A 20,536-nucleotide genomic window follows, 5' to 3' on the forward strand; every position below is an offset into this window, starting at 1 on the left:
TAGACAAGAATAGCTTGTGTGTATGAGTGTGTGTGCTCACATACATGTGCATGCACGTTTAAGGCTACAGTCACATACAGATAATCTTTTTTGTGGAAGAGGATGACAATCATAAGTCTAAAATATTCTGATCTCCATCGTATGGCTTTTGTTGTCAGGGCAAGAGCTTCCACATTAACAAGGTGACTGTGTCCTTTTCATCTTACACCATATGACATCCGGTGGATATTCATGTGGACAGAAGGATTAACATACCAGTCACTATGTAGAAGAAGAAGTTTGAGTGAAAAAAAATGAGCTGATGATCCACTCTCAGCGCTGCTGGGTTGGTTGGTGTTATGTTTTAAGGGAGGGGACCACGGGAATGCAAGTAACTCAAGCTCACAGTCAACCTGACACCACGATCACTGGACCATCGGGACAACAACGGGCCAAAGCATTCCGCACTCCTCCAAACATGGCCTTCACTCCTTCAGTACAAGACACGGCAGAGCTTTAGTGTTCCCAAAAGTGACCTATGCACCACAGCAAGCATTTGCTTCTCCGTGGCTCTCTCTGTGGCTCTGAGAGTACAATTTTCTGGGTTGTCTGCTTAACAGATTAGGGGCATTGACTTAGCAGGAGCAGCCGATCGATCAGAGAGCCATGCCCCCAACAGCTCAGATAAGAGTATGACGGATGCTAAACACAAGGCCTGCATTCACCATGTTAGGGGCATAAATAAGAGATCGACTTATCAGGGAGACAAATTACCAAAACACAGCTACCTTAAATGCTCTAAGAAGACCGGAGCTGTCTACTCAAAGTCCTGGACTGCTTTGAACTTTAAACTTGTTTTATTAACTGTTAAGACAATAAAGGCTGGCACAACTCAACAAAAGAGAGAAACATGTCAAAGATAAAAATGAAGAAGAAAACAAATATCTGTCTTAATTAGACTGCAAACATCTGCTCTCCATCTCATACCACAAACTCAGTATTCAAAGCTGATCTTCATTACCAGAGATATTTTTTAATTAGACAGCTAACAGACCAAAGAGCCAAATATAGAGTGAGATTTGAATCAAAACTGGAAATTATTTCTGTCTTAAATCCCAAGTACAAGAGGTTACATGCCTTTCAAATGAAACAAGCTCCACGTAATGAGAGGCATGCAACATGTATTAGTTCATTTAGCTTGGCTGTTATTAGGTACTGAGCATCCCATAAGACTTTAAGAAGGGAGACCTGATGCACTCTTCAAGGACACTCGATTACTCCTTTAGTTTCCTCACTTATCTCACAGACACACACCAAAAACAGGTCATTGCAGAAGGGCGTCCAGCATTCCCAACATTCCCGATGGTGCCTGGCACTCTGGCCAACGTCACTTAAGATTTGCCAGATTCTTTGCACCAAACATGAACACCTAGAAGCCAAACTACAACCACAACCTGATGCCCCACTCAAAGTCCCGATACACACAAGGGGAATTCACCCACTTTTTTCTCTTTTTTGTTTTTCTTTCACGTTCGGATTAGCTCAGTGCTCAAAGAAGATTCGTAACGTGCTGACAGCTAACTCTGTGAACAGATCAAATGTCAGGGCGTTCAGTTTGTGCTCTTGAATTACTGTATGTGCTTACACGCTTTATGTAAAAAATGTTGATGATGTCATATTCATCCATAGAACTGGCATATTCAAGTAAAAAGTCTAAACCTGGATGTTTAGAAGATCCTACAATGTGAGGAACCGTGGGAACACATTTATTGATTAATCAGTACGTCACTTGTTCTATAAAATGTAAAAAACCAAATGTTTTGCCTGACAAACTGAAGAAAAAAAACTGAAAAAAGCTTTTCTTTTACAGGAGCATATAGAGGATTTTACTTAAAAAATAAATCAAAACAGTTGCTGTAAGTATTTCTTCTGACTTTTTTGTAGTTTTTCTATTTTGATAATAGACTGTTGCTCCTTCTAGAATAAATATTCAATTAAACACACATTTAATTACAGTGTCTGAAACTAGTAAGTAACAAAGCAGTTGACTGAGTGTTTAAATGGTTACTTAAGGCGGTATATTTTGTGTCACTCTATTTACTGTATGAATATTGTTATTCATTTGTAAAATGCTGCTTTAGTTGTCTTATATCAAATGTTTTGTTTTATTATGAAAATGAGATGTAATCAAATAAGACACATTCTGATTTTCACCAAAGTCCAACAGACAAAATGTAGTAGGATAAACACCCTTGTGTGTATTTTGGACACTTATTTCACATTTCACTGATCTGAATGGAAATGGAAGCGCGACAGCCACAAATTTAAAAAAAAAATGGGGAAAAAGAAACAATTTTGCTTTACTTCAGTATAAAGTTACCCTGGAGCAGCAGGAGTCTTAGCCTGGCAAGTAAGTGATTCCATTGTGCTCCGCACTGAAGTATATTTATATTTTTCTGGTTTGGAAGGTAAAGTTTTCATTAATATAAGTGACTTAAACTATTCATGGAACTGGGAAAACACTGACTTAATTAGATTTGCAGAGTGATGTGCTGGCATGCTACATGTACTTCTAGACAAGAAATAAGTTCAAAACCAACTTTAAAAGAGATCTTTGAAAGATATTTGGCCGACAAATGTGATGCTGATGTAAGATCCCTAAACACATGTTTCCTGCTGTCTGTAACAAACGCAGCAGAGAGAGCAGAACTGGTTGGGTGTTGATGTTTGATCTACTCCTTCAACTCCCTCCTATTTCTACGGTCTTTATCAGTGCCATGAACGTTCCAGCGATGCCATCCATCCTCCACACCTGTCAGGGATCACAACCTCACAATTCCCTAGACCAGGTGCTTTCATTTCACATCTCCAACAGTCTATCGCTGTGTCTATTCATACATCCTAGTGCTCTAAACATCGATGCATCTATTAGTGACTATCCGTCTCTCAGCTGAGGTGATGATCCACCTGCTCATCTCCGGTCTTTGGACTTGATCGTCAGGGCACTAACTTTAAACCAGCTAAGCATCATACTTTTGCCTGCTGTGTGACAATAGGGGAACATATGGAGAAGTTACTGAAGGCCTAAATTTAACGCTGCTGCTCTGATCCCTGCGAAGCAAGTGGCTTCGTTAAAAACTATCTGGGGAATTTGGAAAGGGCTACTTAGCGTGCTTGTAAGCTAACATGTGTGTCTCTGGTGACACATGTTGGCTATATGGGGAGAAAGAGATACTACGTTCTGGGGATTTGTGGACACAAAAATCTCTGGGGAGTAACGCAATGAGAGCAGTGGAGGAAATGAATGGGAAAAGAGACGCTTCTTAGGATGTTACGGTCTGCCTGGGTCAGTGGATGGGTAAGTGAGTGGAAAAGAACAAGTTTTTTCTCTCTGAATAGCACGTCTGAATTAAACTGACTACAAATCATTCTTAGTTTTGGTTTTAACTCGCCACAGTCCTCTCCTCTTGGGGTTTGTCTTCTCAAAGGGATAATAAATTTAATCTGTACTGCCACAAATATTTAAAACACACACACATGCACAGACAACAAAAATGCTTTCCAAACCCACAGACTCAGACAACCCTGAATATTTGTGATAATTGTCAGGTCAGCAAGCACAAACCACAATTTAATACCAATTTCTTGTTGAAAACCCAGTACCAATTAAAATGTTGTTACAAAATCAATGTATCACAAAATAAAAACTTTGATCATTTCTTCAGATGCATTTTTAGACAGATCTGATGCTGATCTGTGTGAAGACACATCACCCATCATATCACGTTAGTAAGTGAAACGGGTTCTTCACAAAGATGTGATTTAATGTCTCACATAAAATGTCATGAATCTAGAAATTAACAGGCTGTGCAAGGCCAACAAGAAGTCTCCAGGAAACCACAGCAGTGTACCTACACGCAGGTCTATTTTCTTCGGCACTTTCCTGTCAAAATAATTCCATCCTCCGCTTCCAAATCACTGCTCTCATCAAGTAATCTTTGTCCAATTTCTCTGAGCCCATCAGCCTTTAGGCCTTCATCTTTAATCCTCGCTGTAATTCTGGCTTTGATTTTTCAGACCATCTTGCGTGCAACCCTCCTTCTCCCCATCTCCTGTTCAACTGGGTTCTTTTGGGCACCTCAGCCCATCTCCTAATAATAATAATAATTATCATTGTTAATTTTGTAATAATATTTTCCTTCCATTGATCTCTCCTGATGTAAAATCTACACACCACTCCAAGGGGTAGATCCTGCTCATTGTCCTTCCAATATCAGTAATTTAATCCCGTGATGCATGACGCTCGTTGGCTTCAGACATCAGCCTAATGAGTAGGAATTGTGCTCGAAATGTTAGAACCCTGATGAAACATGAACAACCTGTCAATTTGAACAACTTAATCAGAAATCAGGGGTGTATCTTTTCCCCGTTGGCCAGGGTTGTTCTTGAAACACTTTTGAAACTGAAAAGTGCTCACACTGTAACATAACGAAACGATAAAGAAGGGGAAATAAATTGAAAGGGGAAATGGGAGAAAGATCAACTGAGGTCAGCTGATGGTTAACAGCTTGTTGAGGATCATGCTCTGCGATGCTCTGAGTCCTTTACTGTCCTTCTTTCTCACCCCCGTCTCCGACACAGGCAAGGCAGCAAATGGCCTCAACATCTGTATTGCTACTTGAAGACGACAAAAGAACAAAGAATTGATTGGAAATATTGAGCAAAAAGCAGAGAAGTGAACAGGCGGGAGAACAGTAACAGAAAAAGACCCCAAACTCACCTAATGAGAATCACAGGCCTCTGGATTTGCAGGTGTGTGTGTGTGTGTGTGTGTGTGTGTCAAATAATGTGCTGGCCGTGAATTACAGAAATACACTGGTACAGTATTCTGCTGTGGAAACATCTTGATTCAATCAGAGCCCAAAAAGACCAGAGCGCCAATCAAATTACAACTGAAATTCTGTCAATTGAAAGAGACACAAGTGGTTTTGGCTCAATCCCACTCTGCCTAACTGAGCCTAACAAGGGATTCTAGCAACCGGCAGGAGACGGGGTTGAAGCAAGACTTCGGCTCCTCAAATGGGATTTATGCATGGAGCAGTTCAACCGTCAACTCGAAAATCTGTCAAAGGCATGAGTGGTCAAAGGGTGAAGATTTTGTTTAGAGACACGATGTCCAATTATATTTATTCAAGCCGAGAGGGTAAAAACACAGTGGTAACTTTAAAATAACATCCAACTCATAATTCATTCCAAAGAGGTACATGATATAACTATATCTTCTTCCTTAAAGTTTTGCAGCAGTTGAACTTAACATAATTGTGTAAATGTGAAACTTTATGGTCTTCTGAGACAAGAAAATCACCAATTACAGACATCATGCTGTTATTCCATGTAGGTTACATGAATGTAGAGTCTTCCACATCCAGATCACGATGAATCCACACGTGTAAATGTTGTGCTGATGCTAAATATCTCCTGATGAACACAAATGACAAAACTGCATTGTAAGCTACCTAATATCTATTGAAAATTTTCCATCTGGTCCAAAAAAAAATTGTTAAGAAATATTGGGCACCGTCACCACTAAAACAACAACATTAATGGCCTTGCCTTTCCACTTCTTTCACTATAAGTATCACTACACATAAAGAATGCACCTCTTTCTTTCAGATAGTCAAAAGGATATTGCAAATGTCTTTCATTCTTGCTCAGTGGAGGAGGCACTGTTGCTCATTATGACAGCCAGATGCAGGTTCTTTTGTTGAAAGCGTATGTTACTGATGCTTTCCTGGAGCTGTCTGCAGAATGTAAGCGCGCTTCCATCTGCAAAGGTAGCGTCATACCGTGCACACATGGGCTGCATGTGCAGATTATATCTAACTGGATACAGGGGCATCGAAGTACCTTAAGTATGCGCACATGTCTGTTTATGTCAATGTGTGAAAGAGGTGTGAATGAAAAACAGAACTTTTTTTTCACACAGAAAACCCTTTTCTCACTTTGAAGAGGAGCCCTATTTAGCCCGTCTGTCCAAAGCTCCTACAGTGTTCCCACAATACCGCACCGCATAGCACAAATGTGACACTACAGTATACAGGATTAAAGAGCCAAATACCACATACAATTACAACCAGCAGGAGAGAGGGGCATGAAGCAGGCCTTTATTCCACACATGTCAATCACATAGTGCAGCCAAACTATGGGAAGAGGACAGTTGTGTGGGTTGAAAAAAAGAAGTGGAATACATGACGGCTGCAACGAGGAGAAGACAGACAATGGTATCATTCTGTGGTCTTTAATGTTCTCTGTACATGCCGGAGTATCCTGACAGTCCTCATGGGGTAGACTGCAGGCAAAAATGTGCATGTGTGTTTCACATCACACGCACACATGGCTCTGCATCTCTTTGAAAGAGCGAGCCTTGGCCTCGTGTACATAACTGTGTACTTGTTTACACTGGTTCTGTGGTGAAACAAGTTTGTTTACTCGAAGTAACCAGGTTAGATGTGTTCCTCGGGGTCTTTTTGTTTTATGTTACATGGGCCTAAAATCAGCTCAGCCAACTCAACGCAGTTCCAACGGCTCCAGTTCGAACCTCAGCCTCTGAGAGCAGCATCAGGGCCTGAAGCAAGATATCTGTGTGAGGGACCAGGGCAAACGTACGTGTTGGTTTGGGTGTGTGTGAGCGCATGTGGGAGACCGAGGGAATGATGACTGACAGTTGGCAGACTGGTAAACAGCCCCAACAAACTGAAAGACTGACAGACAGATGAGCGGACGATGTCGGAACCATTAAAGCCAAGTCATTTGATCTGTTTTTTGTAAAAGGCTAGTTGACCCCCTAACCAGGCACAACCCCCAAACTTCTTCCAGTTCTTCTGCTCCTCCCCCTGTAACTCACCACTTTTTACACAGACCAATAGTCCTTAATGATGTTATAACAATTTGGACATTTATTTTAATGTCCCCATTAAACCTGTTTCATTACAAGCTGAAACACTGCAGATGTGCACCTCTCCAACACAGTGCTGTACAGATGTGATGTCAGTCTCATCATAGTGTCCGCTGGGAGTTGTTTTATGAGCACATTCCTACCCTACAGTTAATGAAGCTTCAACAGATGCAAACTATCTCCTGCCAATCCCATTCATCTGTCTTGCTCCTGCCCAAATTAGTGACTTTTTGGAAGAGTGTTTTCAATAGAGTAAGCTACCCCAACGGTCACATCATCCCATCATTAACTATTTTCAGCATCCCTCGTCACACAAACTTCTCTGTTGCAACAAGTTAGGCATTAGCCTCCATGACCCTGCTATCCTGGAGACTGATTTTGCTCAGCTAGAAGCTTATCCAACTTCTCAATACACACTGCTGAACATAGACCTCATAGATCTATTCTCAGTTTATTTATGTGTTTACCTATATACCCCAGAGAGGGCATCTTACTACCTCTTCCATGAACAGCAGTCAGAATAAATGAGTGTTTAGCCAGACATCCAAAAAGAGCATCGCAAGCAGTCTCTTATGATGAAATTATAACATGTAGGTCCTATCATTGCACCTAAGTCATACTGCAATACTACTATCGGTCTGTTTCCTCGGATGTGCGCATGCAACTTCAAGAACAAGAGCCTCTTTGTTCTGCTCTTTAATGATGATTTGTAAAATTCAGAATACGTAAAGGTCTCTTCAAAAAACAAAGTAACGTCCAGTAGAAACCACTTTTGCTTTCCTGTCTCATGCCCTGCTGCTTGCAGAGTGTGCAGTTCACGCCGGCAGAATTTTTTTGGCTGTTGTCTGCATTAATGCGTCTGCTTGGTCCCACACAGACGGGCACAAAGTATGAACTGCCTCCATTTGAGCAAGTTTTCACTAATTCATTTGTAAAAGAAATTAAGATCTAAATAAAATAAGATAACAAACATGCCAAAAAGTATTTTTCTTCTACTTATTATAGCCTTTCACCAGACTGACCCTTCACTTCCTCTCCAAGTGAACCGTGGTGCTGCTGATGGCTGTCCGATCCCCAGAGGAAACGAGTGAAAGGACTATAGTCAGACTGATGCGTGTGTCTGCGTGTAAGATGAAAAGTTGGTGTTGGAGAGGTCACACATTCTGCTGAATTTGTTTAGGGTTTGAAGCTCACTAAAGGACAGATTACGGGACTCCACTGTTGCTAAAAGGTCAAAAGGTTGTGAGGTCATGGGGCATGGATGATAACTGGAAACCACAGATGCTGACGGGGGCCAGCAGCAAATATCTAAACCCAACACAAGAGTGGGTTCAGTTAATTTGGTATTATTAGATCCCTGAAGTCTGGGCTGTATTAATATCAGAAGATAAGATCTCGGTTGTGCACTGTGTGATCTGCCCCAAGAGCCTGTCAGCGGGAAAGACTATTTCCAGATATGGGTCTGGTTAAATGACAGGAGGGCCCGACACATGGCCGAAATAGAAGTGAGCTGGCGAAAGCACCTGTCTTTGTGTTACCATCCAAACTGAGCTAAATATACACGACAATCATTCCAAAAAAACACAGATTGGCACCGTTTAATATTTCTTTCACTCCAACCCTTCATCTTCCGCACACTTTTTCATCTTAATGTGGAATAAAGTTTTTTTTTTTTTCAGAAAAACAGAAATCCATCCAACACAATCCCTAATGTCTTCACTCTGATTTTTAATCATGTCAAAACAGATTAGAAGCACAGCAGCTCTGCACTGTTTTTGCTTCGTCCTAATCCCGTTAAACTCGCAGACACACACATGCAAATTCCATGAAAAATCATACGTGCTCCAGCAGAGAGGCCCTCCTTTGAAATGTTGGGTCTACTGTCATGTCGAGGACATGGCCCAGGGGAAAACATGAAAGGTGATCGGTCAGTTTAGAGAGGCCAGCAGTAATAAACGCAGTCACGGAGCAAGGTAGAAACAAAGAAAAATCCCAGAATTACATGTTGCATGCTGACCTCACTTTACTGAGGTCCTGTTGAGAGGAGGAGAAGGAGGACAGGAAAGATGGAGAAGAGGCAGTTGAGTGAAGAACGCAAGGGGAGACACCACACAGAGGGAGAAAAATGATCTGAGGTAACTCCAAACATGGGGATATTGTTTGAAAAATAAAGATAATGGATGGAGTAATAGGATGAGACACCAAGGGGGGGGAGTTGCTGGGGGGAGGATAGGGGGACATGGAGAGAGACAAGGTAGCAAAAAGTCTGAAAGAATGTGAGAGGCAGAGAGAAGGATCACATCAGGAAGGCTTCCAGCTGTGCTCCCTCCATTCAGATCTTATCTTGGCCTGTTTGCTTGGGTGCTCGCTGGACTTCCACACGCTGCAACCTCACCCACCTCCTGTAGTCAACCCCTCTGCTCACTTAAGAAAAGCCACAAAATGCTTTGTATGTCACCTGCTCTACTCACAAACACGTGCCTATATATAGACAGACATAGGCATGCACAAACAGAGAAGGAAACTGATGTGATCAGTATACATGCAGCAAAAATCCTGGATTGGAAAGGTAAATGTCTGGGCTCCATTTCCCATTGCCCGCTTCTTTGATGGAGGAGGAAATGCAGATATTGTGAAAGTGAAAAAGTTCAAGCATGATCAGACCAAATAAAATCAGCTAATTCGCCGAGGAAATTACTTACTGTTGGAGACTGACTTACTGTCATGTCTGTCTGATTTGATCAAAACATCTGCCTCAAATAAATCAGCAGGACATTCTTTTGCCAAGAAAGATGTCTCCAAGACATCTGTTTGTTTAAAAGACCCAGCAGGAGACCTGTTTCTTATAAATGCCAGGTAGAAATGCTGTCCATAAAGTCAGCTCTGTGCTTTTGAAAAACTATAAAGTGTAACTGTAATATGGAGGATTTTCTGCGAACTGCAGTAGTTAGCCTCATCATGGGAGGATGTTTGCACAGAAAGACAGGGAGCGATAAGAAAGAGGCTCTAAAAATTCACAAGCGTGTCAAATATATCGGACAAAACCTGAAAATAAGAGGGCTGAGAGGCCAAGTATTCTCATTTTTAGTGCCATCTCAAGAGAAAGCAAACAAAGGAGAAAAATGAATAAAGTGCATGGCTGCAAGTTCATACAGGAGTTTCAACCAGCAGGATAAGGGGGATAAAGTTAATAAGTTTACAGGCAGACAGCCCTAACTCACCAGCAAAGCAGCAGTGCAACATAAATGTGCTTCAGAAGCTGAGAGGAATGCAGGATTTGTCATTTTTGAGTATTGCAAGCATCCCTGCAGTTAATCAGTTTGCAGTGGTTGGGCTGGTGTTACTCATAGAAAAAGCATCGTATAAATCAGCTCTTCTGTAAAACACGCAGATTGAGAAAAGATGTCAGAAACTCTGCCTCCCATCTTGTTGCCTCACACCATCCAAAATCCCAAATCTCTGCTAATTTCAATAATTGCAGCGCTCTCCTGCATGTGCCAGATTTCTTTTCATCCCTCTGAAAAAAATGAAATTGTACCTTGAGCCAATTTTCCCAATTAAAACCATGTTAGAGAAGTACTTTGCACCGGTGGTTTGGCTGTGAATGCTCAACAACATGTTTTATGATGAGCAGCTTGATTTAGGTCTACTTATTGGCCTGTTGTGCGTTATAAATAAGTTTCCAATTTGAGGGCCAATTTCGGAAGTTATGGTCCCGTATACATAGTTTTGTGGTTAAACAAGCTCTTTCTTTAGAACGTAAAAGGAATCATATGGGGCTTGAGGCTGAGCAGGCAGTTCTGCACGCCACAGTGGTGTTGCAGTAATACCATATTCGCTATGTGAGGCAAGATGTTGTACAATTTACAGTGACAGAAAGACAGTGAAATGAATTGTAATATTGGATTCCATCTGTACACCTCACATATATCTTGAATTCCATTCATCAAAATCACATTGCACACATTAGTCTCTCTGTCGCTTCCTCCCGCCGCTCTCGATTCTCTCCACACATCCCTTTCTTTGTCTTTGTTCCAAATCACACAATTAGAACCACATGGACGTTAGAAAACACTCCAAGTAAATAAACAAAACCAAAAGGGGACTGTTAACTTCTAAAAGTGCATTAAGATGTATTAACGGCAAAGAAAAGAGTGACAGCGCCTTATAAATGTGTGCATGCCTCTGGCTGTATATTTGAATGAGCTGCGGCACTCGTCCTTTTGATGTGTGTCAGTGCAGCAGCTTGTGAAGTGTGAAACTGAGCAGACAGAAATAAAAAACACAAACAGACACGTGCTTAATTGCACACAATCATTAGAGCACGTTTACACACGTCTAATGTTTCAATACCTTTTGGGTTCCTATCTACACCCGGCTGTACGTGTGTGAGAGAGGTGCATCGTTTGTTGACTGTCCAGAAAGACCAGATGTGTTCCGAAAGGTAGGAAAAGAAAGTGGGGGGAACAAAATTTGGATGCAAGCAGGGAGTAAATGAGAGAAAGAGAGGAAAAAGATGGTAGATTTGATAGATTGTCCACATGTTCGACCAAGATATTTCATATGTAACCCAAGCTGACTGGACATCTGTGATATACTCTCCTGGCTCTCAAAATGCACTCAGGACTGATTTTATTATGATTCTTGAGTGGAACAGCAAATATGCAGATAAGAAGTCCCTATAGAGGAGATGGGCTCTTGGATGGTCTGCAGAGATGTAGGAACACACGCGCGCTCATGCATGAGAATTACAACACGTGCAAAGTGAGCCAACATGCAGGCATACGTCGCCAAAATAAAAGGCACACCAGTGTTTGCTCTGTATGTAGAAAACAGATGGAACACTGACAAACAGCTTCAGCATGTGCCGCTCTCTGTGTTTCAGAATATCCCCACTGCCCCCACATGTGCCTCCATCTGGCCGCTACGCAGCGATCAGCGGCTGCAGCGACAACATTCTCGACAGAAACAAAGTGTTTCTATCTAATGGCGGCAAGTCGGAGTGTGTCTCCACCACTGTGCGCTCATTAACGCTCATTTAGAACGAATTATTGCACTGTTGCGACACCAGAGGCACGCAAACCTGTTGGCAAACATCCCCTCGAGAACTGGAACACATTAAGAGGACACTTGTTCATGTAGATCTCAACCCAACCTTAAAGAGTGATCATAATCCAGTTGGACGGAGAAATTCTAGTGTAGCATTATTACAGTTGTTCAGATATTTGATAACTGAGGGTAAACGACAGTCCACAAATTAGTGGAGAGAAACCTCAAGACACAAAGTGATGTTGATAGTTTAACTGCAGCTACTGTGGTTCTGTGTTAAGCCGTAGATGTTTTACATATGGCTGCAGACATGAGAGCCCAGCAGCTGTAGATCTTAGTTGATTCGATTTTGCCTTTTGAGGTTTTAGTTCTTTGAGGTGTGTTCGTCTCCGCCTCATTTTGACTAAAGGCATAACACCAAATTATTCGCTAAATTTCCCTCACAAACTTTTCACTCATGAGGCCTGTAATCCACTCATGAGTTTCGCATCTCACAATATCTACCAGTTCCAAGCTTTTACTCCTGTGTCTGGAGGCTGTACACAACTGATGGACTGCCCACTTACCCCGTGAGACTCCCCTTGCATCATTTCATTGACTGTTTACGGTGTGTGTGTGTGTGTGTGTGTGTGTGTCTCTGTGTGTGAGATAACCATTTCCACCCTCCCCCATGTCACTCCTGGTTGAACTTTGGGCTAATGTATACAACCAGTGAACAGACTGACTCACTGTGGATGTACAGCAGCCTCAGGTCAGCCCGATCCCAGATCCTGTGCAACATATACACTCCTGAAATCATAAATACAGATGAGCGTGAAGAGAAAAAAAAAAGGCTGCACCACGAGAAACTGAGCCGAGGGGAGACAAGGAAAACAAGTTAGAAAGTGACAGACGTATATGAAATAAGGTCAGACGGAGAGAGAAAACAGGCCTGACATGGGTAAATACACCCCAAAGCAGTGGTGTTAAGTTGCTGAGAGCTATCTTGCACTCCACTCTTCCATGGCCTTGTTGCCCTGCCACGACAGAATAACATGCAGCAGTGATGCTGAGGGCTTGTTCAAAGGTTTCGGGCCCAGTTTTTTTTACGAGCCCTTCTCTCATTAAAAAGGTGCTGGGAGAGTGACGAGCCCATCCAGGAGCATTTGCATCGGGCAGGAGTGCGTTCTGCATACTAAGACCATCTGGATCACCTAAGTTCTGTTTCACACCTCCAGCTACGCCCCGCAGTTCCCAAAGAGAGATGTCCTGATTGTTCATTTAACCTCGAGTCTGAGAGGGATGGAAAGATAAACAACCTCTGATCCAACTCTCTGGAGATGCTATCTGCCCAATAAATCCAGGTGTGCTTGTAGAAGCCCGATCCTGCAGCTGCTCTCATTCCTGATACAATAACTGGGCTGTGAACTCCAAAATATATTCTGGAAACTAATTTCTGAGGGATTTTGTCCGAGGTGGACATCTTAAGCGGTGATGCAATCGCAGCCTGTTAGCACACTTCACAGGTATGGAGGATTATTCAAGGAGAGACAAAGTCCTCTGAAAACACAATCTGAGGACTGCATGATCAGACTACTGACATTTTACAAGTTTCCTACGTCAAGAAGAGAAACCTCACGGTGCAGCCAACCACCTGGTGGTGTTAAAGAGTGTGTCTGCTCGCCCATTAAAAGGCTATTCACCTTGTCACCTGCCACTTGTGATAATTAAAGAAAACGTCCTAATAGTTTCCACATTTGGCGCTACATCTGCTCAACACCGCTCCGTTGGCCCTTGTAACTCCCACGCGCAAGACCCCTCTGGCTCGTCGTGAAAATATGCCGTCCCTGAGAAAATGAAAATATTTTTACACTGGCTGATTATTTAAGATATTCAGGAACTCTATTATGGCCCCTCTACTTTATTTAAGGGCAATTTATCAAAGCTATGTTTAAGAGCAAAGGGGGGTGTGTGGGTTTTTAAAAGAATCAAAAACAACCTCAAAAAGACTACAATACCAGTTGGCAGTCTCTCGCATATTTAAAAAAAACCAAAAAAACCTTATATCTGACTTTCTCTGTTTCGTACTCTTAAAAAAACTTTACATTTTTAAAAGTTATTTGATCAACTACAGTCTAACGTTCCATTATGCTCTGATGTGGTTGCTCCTGCAGAAAAAATAATACAAATAAAAATCCTATGGACATTTTAAGAAAAAAAACTCACTGCATTTCTAAAGCCGTTCAGACCATCCCGCTAAGTTAACAGCTCCTAAATCACCATTGATAATTTTGTGGTGACGCTCTTAAATCAGTCTAAGACTGAAACGCTGACGAACGCCGCTGTGGTTTAACGCTCCACTTCATCCTTTTTAGGCCTGATGAAAACAAACAGTGTTTGGAGATCGAGTGCATCACACAAAGTGTTACTATGTGAAAAGAAACAAATCAAAGTTTCTCCTAAATCCCAAGCGTACTTTGATGTGGTGTGCATCTCAAATGAGTGATGCCTCATTTGAGATGACGATTGTAAATATTTTTCTAGGTGGAATTAATTAAGCACCGTCTGCTGGCAATGATTAAACTCATCTCTGGTCATCATAATTACACATTTTCAGTTTTTTGTCACCGTGAAAATGATCCCTTTGTGCCTTAAATTGGCTCCGCCTCTTCCTCCACCACTGGCCTAGATGCAGTTGCTCACCCTTGCTGCCGGCTTGCAGAGGGTTACTCCCTGCATCTTCAGTGCACACCTCAACAGGTGACCCGGACCTCCTGTCTGCACCGTAGACCTCCACTGGTTTGCGAGGCAGCTGTTACGACCATGAACACTCTATAGTGTTGTCTATAAGACTCTACAGCGGCTGTGTGTTTTTCATCAACCTCCACCGATGCATCTCGGCATCACTCTCCTTTCTGAAACATCTGTTTTTCATCGTTCGAAGTTTAATAAAATCATCTGAAGTTGAAAAGACTAATTTCATTAAAAAAAAAAAAAGACCAATAAATTCACATTGTTGTTGTGTTACATAATCATGAGCAAATTAATCTAGATTAGGATTTTAGCTTTGAACTAAAAGATGAGAAGGAACTTGTGGTTCCTATTGATTGGTAAATTAACCCAGCTTTTGGAACTTAAAGACATTTCAATCATGGAATTTCATTTACACCAGTGGGTTGTACATTAAGCAACACTCATCGTTGTTTATGTCACTGTTGTGTACAAGCACGACTCCTGTTTCTGTGGCCTTGCACCACTATAAGGAGCTGCAGCGCATGAGAAAAGTGGACTTCCTGAGTTCTCTGACTGTCCTGTAAAAAGACAATGACATAAATATAAACATGCCCTCACATAGCTGTTGCTCAACAACTGGCTCTATTTGGAATGAAGGGTTCTCACTCCCGGCCAAGAGGTCACAGCCTGAAATATGATTCTTAAATATTGACATGTGGATTCAAGATCCTTTTAAAAGAAAAAAAAAATCACAATCTGTGTTTTCTCCCTTTGACTCACTCAACATAACCTCCTGCTTGTAAGGACGTCAAACAATTCTTACAGCTAATAAGATATCGTGTCAGCAGATAATTGCATCCAGCAATGTTTACTGTGAATTAGAACTACAAATACGGGATGAGTTTGTTTGTTCAGAAGGTTCTTTGTGGCTGTTGTGTGTCTTCCGTAAGTCTTGGGCTGCGGTGCCTGGCGCCCAGCCCTTTTCTCCTCTCAGTGTTCCTGAGGTCCTAGTGGGCCTTCGTGGGCTGCCAACTGGCCGGTCTGTGTCCGGCTGTTTATTTTTCAAAAGGAAGAATGTCGGCCCCGCTGTTAAACACTGTGGTTTGACAAAGCTAACTCTAATAAGAAGGCTGATGAGAGGCAGAGGCGGGTGGGGTATGTAAGTTGTTTCTGTGTGGGTGGTTAGCCAGCATACTGTGGGTAAACCAGTGGGCAAGAGACGATACACTCGCATACAAATGTGCACACATGGAGCAGGTTCAAACTTATCTTTGTTCAATCTAAATGTTTTGTTGGAGATAAACATATTATGACATCAAACCAGCACACAATGTCTTTTATGTAGAGATTAACTGTATCTCAATAATCAATAACCCAGCGATGCTGAGGTGTAGCTACCTAACTAGAGCCTGCGACAGAGCTAACATTAGCTTGCTAACATCTGATCAACTCACAGAATGAGATTTTTTTTTTTAATGAGGCCTTATGTAGTGATGTGAAAGGTGTGACAACAGAAATTTCTACCTGAACCGACCCAGGATCAGGTGAGTTTTTCCAACGTGTTGTTGTGTTATGAACTGAGCATTAAGTCGGGAGTGAAAAAAAACACCTCACCTCCTTCCCTTTTAGTAGGATTTTGAGACTTCTTAAAGGAAAGACTTGAGAATGATGTCTGTATGATGAGCTCCCACAGACTCCATTATAGCAACAAGTTGTTGAGGAGAGCCTAGTGAGAGTCACTGTACACAAACTTAGCATTGGATTTACACATAGCGTTCTCTCTCAGTCGTGGATAATGTTACAGATACAGCGATACAAATACATCCATCTCCAAAACTAAATATCTCCAGCTATTCAAGAGGCAACATTCCCCTTTCCTCCTTCAAATAAACTGAGACCACTTCAAAATCTTCCAAATAAGAACAAGATATCAAGAGGAGTCACTCACTTTTATTTCCCTCTTGCATTGACCAGAAGAGAATCACAGACACATCAGCTGAGAGGCAGATGTAACCTGAGGAGACAACGCTTATACAGCTGCTGGATATATGACATGTGTGGCGTCTGCAGTGAGGCACAAAATACAAAGCAGGAAGATTTGGGGGGAAAGCAATGTCCTTCCTGACAGTGTCCATCAAATCCCCACAAATTGCTAATTGAAACTGTCTGACCAGCGTTTCTAATGTTTTCCCACCTAAGGTTTTGAGCAAAAAAACATGACTTCCTGAAGAGTTACAGTATGTGAAATTGGGGAAAAGCAATTCTTACACTTCATTTGAATAAACGACATGTATGATTCTTTAAAGTGATAGTTCGGAGTAGATTCACCCTAGGGTCATTTGAACCGTGACATCCAGCCAAGTAGCCCACCCGAAGTTTTTTCGATCTTGGCTGAACATCAGCCGAGTTACTGAGTTATCCCGAATAGCTTAGTACAAGCGCTAATGGAACCTGGCAGTATCTCCAAAATTACCACACTAAAATCACATGCCATGACACCAAACTTCTACAGTAGTACAAATATGGTCTGTACTCACAAAACGATGCATTTTGAAGTTTGTACATAGTCCAGGAGTTTATTATTATCAACACAAGCCTAATAGCTTCTCTGCTGCTAAAGCTGTGTCGACGTCACTTCTGGGAGCTGGGAGCTTCAAAGTAAGATGAGGGTTGATCTACTACTGTAGACAACAAAGCAAGGCTGCTCAATTTCTCCATTGATAAAATAAATTCACAACTCTACAACATAAAAATTCATAAAAAATCATGTAGAATATAGCATATACTTTGTTGTCTACAGTAGTAGATCAACCCTCATCGTACTTTGAAGCTCCCAGATCAAGGAAGTGACGTCGACACAGCTTTAGCAGCAGAGAAGCTATTAGGCTTGTGTTGATAATAATAAACTCCTGGACTATGTACAAACTTCAAAATGCATCGTTTTGTGAGTACAGACCATATTTGTACTACTGTAGAAGTTTGGTGTCATGGCATGTGATTTTAGTGTGGTAATTTTGGAGATACTGCCAAGTTCCATTAGCGCTTGTACTAAGCTATTCGGGATAACTCAGTAACTCGGCTGATGTTCAGCCAAGATCGAAAAAACTTCGGGTGGGCTACTTGGCTGGATGTCACGGTTCAAATGACCCTAGGGTGAATCTACTCCGAACTATCGCTTTAAGTTTACACTGAATAAAACATCCCAAAGACCAACTCTAATGTGTAAGCACGGCCTACTCGACTCCACAGCAGCAGGGTAAAAAGTATTTTGTATCTTAAAGATTGTATATTTTACTCCCCAGTTTGAAATCCCCTTCCTCCTGCAGCATAAAGCAATAAAGCCACCTGGATTTTCTGCCACAGGATACCCTTCTCATAACTGGCTTCAATCACCGTGAATTTAAAGCAATGCAGTCGGTCTCTATGAGACGCACACTAAAAGCCGCGCCTGCTGACATCAAAACAAACACACGCTCACACAACACACCGCTGCATGCCTATAGAAATACAGAGTAAAAGTGCACACACACGGAGCTAAGTATGTGCTCTGGTGGAGCGTTTTAATGTTGCCACAGCCCACAGTGAAACAGATCTAAAAAAAAAAAGGCTACTAATGTAGACAAATTTCCTGTGGTTATTGTTTCAAAATGGCCATTAATGGATCTTATATGCCTTGTGTATTCTTCCTGTGGCGATAGGCAGCAGGCCTACAGGTAGCTACAAGCTTCCTGTCCGATTTATTATGGCTTTAAAAACAAAATGCTGCCCTGGGGGGGGTGTTTGCCCTTTTTTGTGGGGCTCCATCTCCCAAAAGCTGGATTTCCCCGTCTCCTCCTCCAGGTGGGAGAGCAGGATGCCGTGCAGGGAGAGCGTGCGGCTTCCCCTCTGCCTCCAAGGTGAGAGGTTGATCCCCAGACGGGCTGGTTAACACCAGTAGGCTGCTGAGGGCTTTCACACAAGAGGTGGTAGTGCATTTCTCAGCTTATTCCGACATCACACTGCTGCAGACTGCATGGGAGTATAAGGATCAGGCCACGCAAATATGGGACTTTGGAGATACTATAAAACACAGAAAGCTGTACTTTTCTGATTTTTTTGTCGGTATGTGTACATGTTAAGAGGAGCCCTGCTGTGAACATGCTCTCTCAATTATATACATAAACCCAAACACGCAAATATGGGGGGCTGTGTCCCTGCTTAGTTTGCAAATGAGCTCTTATCTGATGGAAATGGATCTGACTGCACAGCAGGGCGCCTGACCTCTTGGCCTCGTATTCACCAGCACCAACGACTTTGATGCACGACAGACACTGAATGATCTCGATCTTAACCATAACAAGACACATTCAAGGGCTCGCAACCTGTAAACAGCCTACAGCAGACAATTACAAATCAATCAACCAAAAACACAACATAATCAAGAACCTTTTTTTGAAAGTCTAAGACAATTTCCAAAAGCTAAACTCTTACGATTGATTGTTTTGAGTAACCAACTGTCCAAACTCCAAGATCTTCAGTTTACAGTCACATAAGACAAACAAACTGCAAATCCTCATAATGGAAGAGCTATAACATGAGGATACCGGCGGGCAGACTTTGTACCCGCTATCTGCTATCAGACCTGTGAAACAGTTTAAATGTTAATTGAAGAGATGACACTCCCCCTAAACGGGCCGCAAACAGCCCCCACGTGATTCTAATTACTGCTAGTACCACAGAGGTGCACAAGTGTTACTAATGAATGCATGCATGAATGTATGTGCTTACTACCAGCAAGTGTGTGTGTGTGTGTGTGTTAGTTGAGGGAGCGGGTGGGTGTTAACTGCAAACACCTGAAGCTTGTAAGCAGAGACGTTTTCAGTGACAGTTTGTCTAAGACTTAACGACTGCTGGCCATATTGTATCTGTGAGCATAAAACTGTCACAATGTGAGGACACAAGGGGTGAATGTTCCTTCTGTCGAAGCCCGGGATCAGATGCATGTTTATAGACAGCGTCGCCTCTGGTCCAGCAGTGACTACTCCAGAGGGCTTTGACTTGAAAGTGCTTTCCTTTTATTAGACGAACATTATCAGTCAGTAGTGTCGATAAAAGAAATTCATCCTCGTCATTATCAGGGCAGCTGCGGAAGTGCTGCCCCCTGTTGGTGCCCTCATCCTTGTGCAGGCTGAAAGGTGAGCACCCTGTTGTGGAGGGCATAGCTTTAATGGCAGACATGCCACTCATGCTGCGTGGTAGTGTGGCTCTCTCTCACACACACAGGCAGAAATACCTCGGCTTGTGATCCCGGTGGTAAAAGATTCAAGTATCAGGTGGTGAGAGTTAGTGCTAAAGGGAGAGGAGAGGTCTCCTCTTACAACGTCGTGTTGGGAGAGGAGCCTCTGTCGGCCCCTCAAAGGCTCAGAGACAGAAACTCACGTAGCCACACGGCACTGTGATACGAACTGCAAACTGTCTCGCAAGGATGCACGTGACAAGTATGTATTGAGCAATCTAATTGCTAAGACATGGAAAAAATGCCCACAAGCATTCAGTTGCATCAAAGCTGCCAAAAAACAACAGAGCCTTTTGTTTTCACCAAACACAAAAACCACATCTCCAGACCAGAAACTGAAAAGATAGAACTTTAAATAGACCTCCGAATAGTTGCAAAGGGATTGGGTTTCAGTGCACAATTTGACAGCTCAGCAGCTCTGTAAAATTGACGGGAAAACTAAATAAAGTTGTTGTCTTAATTATACGAAGCAATGAAGTAAATAAATCTGAGAGAAATGCTTTGACACACCAGACATCCGACTGGAAAACAGAGTGCGTGGACAGTGTCCCCTTGTGAATGCTTCC

General features: G+C 42.3%; 1 protein-coding gene across 1 annotated transcript in view; it reads right to left on the reverse strand.

Moving 5' to 3' along the window:
• The window catches only part of col23a1b (collagen type XXIII alpha 1 chain b), a 130,829-nt gene that overhangs the window by 107,854 nt on the left and 2,439 nt on the right, over positions 1–20,536 (reverse strand). The window lies entirely within an intron of this gene.

This window comes from Odontesthes bonariensis, chromosome 13, assembly GCF_027942865.1.
Source record: "Odontesthes bonariensis isolate fOdoBon6 chromosome 13, fOdoBon6.hap1, whole genome shotgun sequence".
Lineage (NCBI taxonomy): Eukaryota > Metazoa > Chordata > Actinopteri > Atheriniformes > Atherinopsidae > Odontesthes > Odontesthes bonariensis.